This window comes from Mugil cephalus, chromosome 11, assembly GCF_022458985.1.
Source record: "Mugil cephalus isolate CIBA_MC_2020 chromosome 11, CIBA_Mcephalus_1.1, whole genome shotgun sequence".
Taxonomy (NCBI): domain Eukaryota; kingdom Metazoa; phylum Chordata; class Actinopteri; order Mugiliformes; family Mugilidae; genus Mugil; species Mugil cephalus.
The window spans coordinates 21,863,364-21,870,727 of record NC_061780.1 but is presented as its reverse complement, the minus strand read 5'-3'; positions in this window follow the sequence as shown (position 1 = coordinate 21,870,727).

The window sequence follows — 7,364 nt, the reverse complement described above, 5'->3', positions numbered from 1 at the left end:
CTGGGTGTGGTTAGAGAAACTGAACTCAGGTGTGATAAACCACAGTTAAGTGGTTTTAACAGGAGGGCAAACACTTTTTCACAGAGGTCCACATGGGTTTGGATTTTTTCCCTTTAATAATAAAATGTATTCATTTTATTTATTGATTTAAAAACTGCATTGTGAGTGTGTATATATATTCGTATATTTCAGTAATTTTCAATAATATTTCAACATCATTTGCAGAAGCTATGGCCTATCCGCTTGTAGGTATTTTCCATAACAGAAACTGTAAGCCCTTTTCAACGGAACGACATAACCCTCCATTTATGCTTTTTGAAATGTTAGTAGGAGGATTTTTAAAAGGCCAGAATCATTATCCTTTTAAGAGATCCAGTTCCTGTTTGATGTCAATTTTCTTGGTATCTTGATCACAGGATCTTTATTGGCTGATTTGATGCCACGCAGAATTCTCAGTAGAATCAATCACTGCCCCTGCGGCACTGACAAACAAACCACAAGTCACAACATTTCCACCACCATGCTTGACAGCTGACAGGCGGCTCTTTTCCCCCCCAACAAAAAAAAAAAGAAAAAAAAAGAAGAAGAACAGAAAAGCTGTCTTTGGACTGCGCCTGGTTTTTGATTATTAAACGTAATCAAAGTTTATGTCCAGGGCACCGATAACAATCGAAACTGTCTCAAGACGCTTCACAGAACGCGGAGCCTGAAGCCACTCGGAACAAGCGATAAGGCGGCAGAAGCAAAGTAAAAACGGCCTTTTAACAGAAAGAAAACCTAGAGCAGAACCCAGTTCATGAAAGAAAACAGGGATCTGGATAACAACTGTTATATCACAAGTGAGAAGGCTGGTTTAATGTAATAATACAAGACGCATCATGAGAAGAGCCTGGCGTGCCTTCCATGCGGGTTAAATTTGTGAAATCTCATTCTGATTATAGACGTAGACTTGATGCAGATTCTGATTAACTGATATCTTGATCTTGGTGTAAATTGGTAATTCTGTGCCACTGGTTGTTTTTGTTCTTTTTCTAATTTTATGGATTGGTGTATGTAATTGTGGGACTTTTTGAGTTTAACATAGTCGACAGGCGTCATAGTTGATCACATTTTGGCTGTTTTCATTCCTAAAATCAACAAACTATAACCAATTACCACATGACATTTTTATGGAAAGATTCTTCTGAATGTTATATATACAGTTGAGTAAATTGAAATTGAAAGTTATCTATAAATATATTGTAGTAACACAGTTGACGTGTGATAAATCCACTCTTGACTCCACACACTAATTTATATTTAACAACTAAGAAAGAGGGGAAAGAACACAGCTTGGAGCAGGTCATGTGATTTGGATTTAATGCACTTCCTTGCGAGGTACAATGTCATGTGTTTGTAATGGGGAACTTAGCAGAAAGCGATTTTTCAGACACAGATAATAACAACTTGTTATTTTCCATATGGAATTTGATATATTACAAAAAAGAAATATCTGTCATGATTATCTCAACTAGCTAATTAGAAGGTAGTTGTTAATAAACTCAGATGGCTATTTAGTTGACATTTTAGTGATATCTAGTCATTTTTATTAATAAGTGATTGTTTCCATAATAGATAATTATCGATTTTGTAAAGACGCGGTCATAAAGAACATATATCCCATGGACTACAAAAGTCCCTCAATTATATATTGACCCAGTTAAACTATGATAACAATTGGCACCCTCCTCCAAAATGTAATTAGTACATCAACTTTACCAGTAGGCATAGTACGTGTTCCAAAATCTATATAAGTACTGCACAGAAAGTATTTCTCAGAAGAAGTCGAGGTGTTGGTTGGCAGCTCATTATTTGGAGCCTGGAAGAAACTTTCCAATTACCCTCCAATAAACCTTAAATTGTTCCTGATGAGCAGGTCAGACGGAAGAAAATCTGGGTGATGGAAAGTGATTCAACTTCAGTCAATAATGATGCAGCAGCTTGATTGCATCGTTTCATTTTGCTCCCTGTCTATCTAAAGGTTTTGACAGAGGTTTCTCTTTGCAGATTTGCAGCCTTCGATCTGAAGCAGTGATCTTTGATGCTATCACTTTAATGTCATTCAGGATATTTTCTCATGCTTGGGACCCTGGAGAATCTCTGAAGCTTATTTGTCAATTCGATTCGATCTGTTATGATTCATACAATATATAAATGGATGGAGAATCAAATAGAGGAGGAGTAGTAGAGGATGAGCACAGAAGCCAGTCCATCTTTCCCATCTACCAATTTATTCATATTTACAAAATAGTCACAACCAGTCACAACCAATCACACGCAGAGGCACTTTTCTTTTTGCTATATCGGTTGAAACATGCCCTGTAATGAAATCCCAAGGGCCTGTAATCAGACTCATATTCTGATAAGAATTGAGTCTAGCTATGTTATGCTTATAGAATAAAAAGCCCCCTAGCAGTCTAACTAAGAGATGATTCATGGTCACTATAAGGGGTTCATTTTAAGCCTAATAGTATTGATAGTATGCTGGACTCATGTGATTACCGTGCAATATTAAAGACATATCGTAGTACTGTACACCAAGGCAATGCCATGTAGGTCTATGATTAGACAGTATTAAATCTAACAGAATATGACATTTCCTGGTCACCCATAGGTCCCGTCTAAGACATGCTTGAAGTGTTACTGAATTGTTTCATCCGGCTTCATAGACGCTGGGCAGCCCTTCACATGACTAGTTCACCACTTCACACCCGGCCACTCATCCTCTAAACTCAAAAAGGAAGTTCTATAAAACAGAACGAACCTTTTTTCAGTCTTTCATAGATACAATTAACCAACAAAGTGGAAGCTCAATAGTCTCACAGGCAAAACGCTTTCTTGCTTTCATTTTTTTTTTGATTTGTTTTTATCCTGCTCATCCACCAAACCAAGGTACATATTTCTGTCATCTACATGAACCATGGGAGGCTTTAAATATAGTACAAACACAAAGAAGCATTAATGTTCATTAATGTTTAAGTCTGTTCCAGGTGGTTAAATGTTCTTCTTGCTTCCACAGCTGTAGTGCATAAATCTCTTTTTCCTATTACTTTTTTTATTACTTTTTTTTTTGCCCATCATTAACGCAGATCGGTTAGATTTTCTTTTCTTCTAATCCATTTAAATAGCAAAAGAGAGCGCTCTCTTCAGCAAATGTTTGCATTGCCCCAAGGAAGACCTACTTGACACCACGCAAACATGAACATGTGCTCTGTCCTCTGGCTGAATGCAGTGCCGACTCACGCTATGTCTTCTGAAGACATATTATTCTATAGATCTTTAAAAAGCTGTGAGTACAGAGCGTAGCTTTAGGCTGTGTTTCAGTGTGAATGCGCCGCCTATGTTTTTTCTTCTTTTTTCGGATAAAAAAAAAAATCTTTTGAAGATGTTCTAAAGTCACACAGTGAGAGACAATGTCAAGAAAACACTGCTGGAGAACTGCATGTTACAGGGAGAAACACTTATGAAAGATGTTCTACTTAACTGCTTTAATTGACTTTGATTGAGCTTTTCCTTTGTAATTACTGCCCTCAGGTTCACTATTGATGCACCTGTTTCCTTCCATGGCATTTTACTGATTAAACACTTGTCCTTTGGGATATTTTATTCAGCAGAACTCCACTCAAATTCTACGTAATTCTCTAAAGGATCTACATTCTCTCCACTTCTAGAAAGTTTTCTTGATTTTTTTATTAGTGCACATGCACCGATCAGTGTTCTGCTGGGAAACTTTTGGAGCTTTAGCATTTATGTGGATGTTACTTAGACACGCACCACCCACCAAGACCAGACCAGACACTCCCCCACCCCCACCCCATAGCAAAGACACTCCTTGACGCTCTCTGACACAAATAAACACAAAAAATGGTTTATGAACAACTCAAAAAACGTGAAGAACGGCGCGAGTGTTTGACCCGGCCTCCAAATTCACTAGATCCTAAACTGATTAAGTATCTGTGGGATGGTCCACACAGGCCCCTCCCCTCAGTCCATAGGTCCCAAAGGCCTCCCCACTAACAACACTGTTTAGCCAGACACCACAGGACACCGTCAGAAGGCCCATGTTGATTCAGATTCACAGGAAGGTGGTTATAATGTTATGCCTGATCGGTGTAAGTCTCCAGTAATAAAACGAGTGCTAGCTTAGTTTTCATATCTGCAGTAAAAGTATGTGTGATGGTTCCTATTCTCTCCTCAAACTCCAAAAAATTCATTAATCCAAACACATATTGTGAGGTATTCTCAAGGGCAGCTACAATAACCACATTTTTCCATCTCAAGCGCTAATTAGATCCACCAGAAAAGCATGCAAGACATTCCATTGATCTGTTTATTTTATTTTAAACTATTACGCTCCAAAGAACCATTGAGGGAATTTAATTATCTAACAGCCGAGGAGCCCTCTTCTTTTTATTTTTACTCTGGCTTTTCAATTAGTGAGGCTCTTAACATAATCTTCTCTTTCCATTTTGTGTCACAGCAACAACAAAGAAAATGTCAGCACCTCCACCACGTGATGCAGTTCAGTTCAGCAAGTTATGAAAGACGTAATCTTCTTTAGCCTTTCTTTGATAATTCCCTTCAGGGAGGTGAACAAACTTATGATTAGAAGAATATATATATATATTTAAGAAGAAGGAGAACATCTTAATGTCAGAATATAAATGTGTGGAATAGAATACCAAATTTATTCCTTTGCCAAACGCCTAGAGCGCTTATTACTGGGCCTCTTCTTCTGCTCCAATGCACAAGTGAATAAACTGCAATTAGAATGAGGAGGTGCCCCAATAAAAGTATAAGAGAGCTGTGGGCCTGTGACAAACAAGGGGCCGTGGCAACTCGACACATAACATGAAGGGAGATTTAAAGGAGAAAATAAGCATTTGTTCTGAAACTCTGCATCATCAAGCTACTGCACACCAATCAGGCATAACATTATGACCACCTTCCTAATATTGTGTAGGTCTCCCTTGTGCCTCTGAAACAGTTGTGACTCATCAAAGAAAAGAATTGGGCCTTCTGAGGGCGGTGTCCTGTGAATGAATGTCGTTGGTGGAGGGTCTTTGGGTCCTGTGGGTTGACGGGAGGGGCCTCTGTGGATCATCCCACAGATACTTGTGAATTTGGAGACCAAGTCAACACATTTCTTCATGTTTTTTGAGTTGGTGGCAGCATGGAGGAGGGTGCCTACTGCTGCTGGCTGAGTTGGTTAGCTGGTGTCTTCTTGTTGGTTGCTAGTTGGTAGCTGACGACTAGCCTGCTAGTTGTTTTTTTCAGTCGGACTGGGCGTCTAAATGCGTTTTGCCTTAAACCTTGGCTCAAGGGGGAAGTGTTGGTTGAAATGTAGCCGCATATCCCATTACTTCTTACTGAAAACCCCCACTACTGTCAGGGTGGTTGAAATCCTGGCATTTCCTACTCACGCTGGGGGACACGGGCCTACTACTAGACTAGCTAGCTGGTGTCTTAGCCGGTGTCCTAGGCTTCTAAATGTGTTTTGCCTCAGATCGTATCCTGTGTAATAATGAATTTAATCATAACATCTGCACGAATGTCAGGTCCAAAAGTTTGTCAGCAGAACATCGAATTGTCACAAGATGGTCAATGTTATTTTCCTTTTCCAGTCAGTGGTTTTAATGTTGTGGCTGATGGCTGATCGGACTATGTCAGTAGCACTTCTACTTGAAGAGAGCACTAACAACATCGGTCACTGCGGCTCTACGTGTTTGATGCTAACATCAGAACAAATCTTTGAACTATTTGTTCAACACCGCAAACACCTGAAGGCATCTAGTGGCACGGTCCACATCATAGCTGAACTTCACAGATCCTTTAAGACTGTACTTCCTGAATTCACTCAACATGTAGAATGTCCCACTAGGGAAAGTAACACACTGGATCTATTCAAATATTTAACATTCCTGCAGAGCTGAGCCTCTACCACATGTGGGCTTAACCGTTCCCATCACTCTGCTCCTTGTCCCAGCCTACATCCCACGAAGGAGAAAAACAAAGCAATCTGTTAAAACTATTGCAACTTAACCAAAGGGAGCGATCTCCTAATTACACGACAGCTTTGCACAGAGTAACTGGGAGGTATTTTGACATGAAGACCTGCAGACAGGGCCCTCTCTGCAGCACTCAAGCTGAGATGCCAAACAGGTCTACAAGAGGTGGAATGGAGGCCCACCAAATGGACGGTAACACAAGGCAGATGTGGCAGGTAATTCTGCAAATTACCAGCTACCGGAGCCGCAGCACCAAGGCTTCACTGGTGGAAGAGCGTAGCTGGAGAAAAATCTCCACTCTCACACATACACCCTGTTACAGCCACCCAGGCACTGGTGAGGAGGAGGAACATGATGTGAGACAGGTGTTCAGATTGGTGAACGCAAGGAAGCCTGCAGGCCCCGATGGAATGTCCACAAAGAGTCTCATGTCCTGCGCTTATGAACTCATTAGCATCTTCCGCCTGTCACTCGCACGTGCCAGCGCTCAATTATCACCCCAGTCCCAAAACAGACAGCTGAAGACGGTTAAAACAATTACAGGCCTGTCACTTTCATCTCATTATTAGAAATTACCATTAGAGACTCGTTCTGAGGCATATGAAGACTTGCCTCCCTCCCATATGTGACCCCCACCAATTTGAATACAGGGAAATCAGGTTCATTGGAGGAGACACAAAGAGCTCTCCACATGCCACTAGAGCATTTGGAGCATAGAGAAACCTACGTCCAAATGATCTTTGTCCATCACAGCTTCACCTTCAATATTGAAAATAGAGAAAATAGAAAAACACTTTTTCATCCCCCGGGGGAAAATCGATTGTCTAGTCGCTGGTACACAAACATACACAGCCATCAACATAATCAACAGTGCAAAAGGAGAAGGAAGACTGGTAATATGTATAAGTCTGTATTAACATGTAAAACTATGTACAGTTCACCGAACATCTTCACAATTTACAATTTTTACAAGGGAGTATTTTAACATTTAAACTGTGGCGATGTTCAGTCTGATGGCCGAGGGGATAAAGAACTTCCTGAACCTTTCAGTCCTGCAGCGTAGTGAGACAAGCCTCCCACTGTTGCTGCTTCTCTGCCCCTCCAGGACGTCACGACCGACCGACTGATACATCATGTGTAGCATTTCACTACACATGTCGAAGGATCCCAGCCTCCGAAGGAAGAAGACTCGGCTCTGTCTCTTCCTGCACACGGCCTCTGTGTTAGCAGACCGGTCCAGTTTGTTGTCGAGGTGCATCCTTAAGAACTTATAGGTTTGCACCTCTTCAGTGTCCTCTCCTCTGATGCTGACTGGTG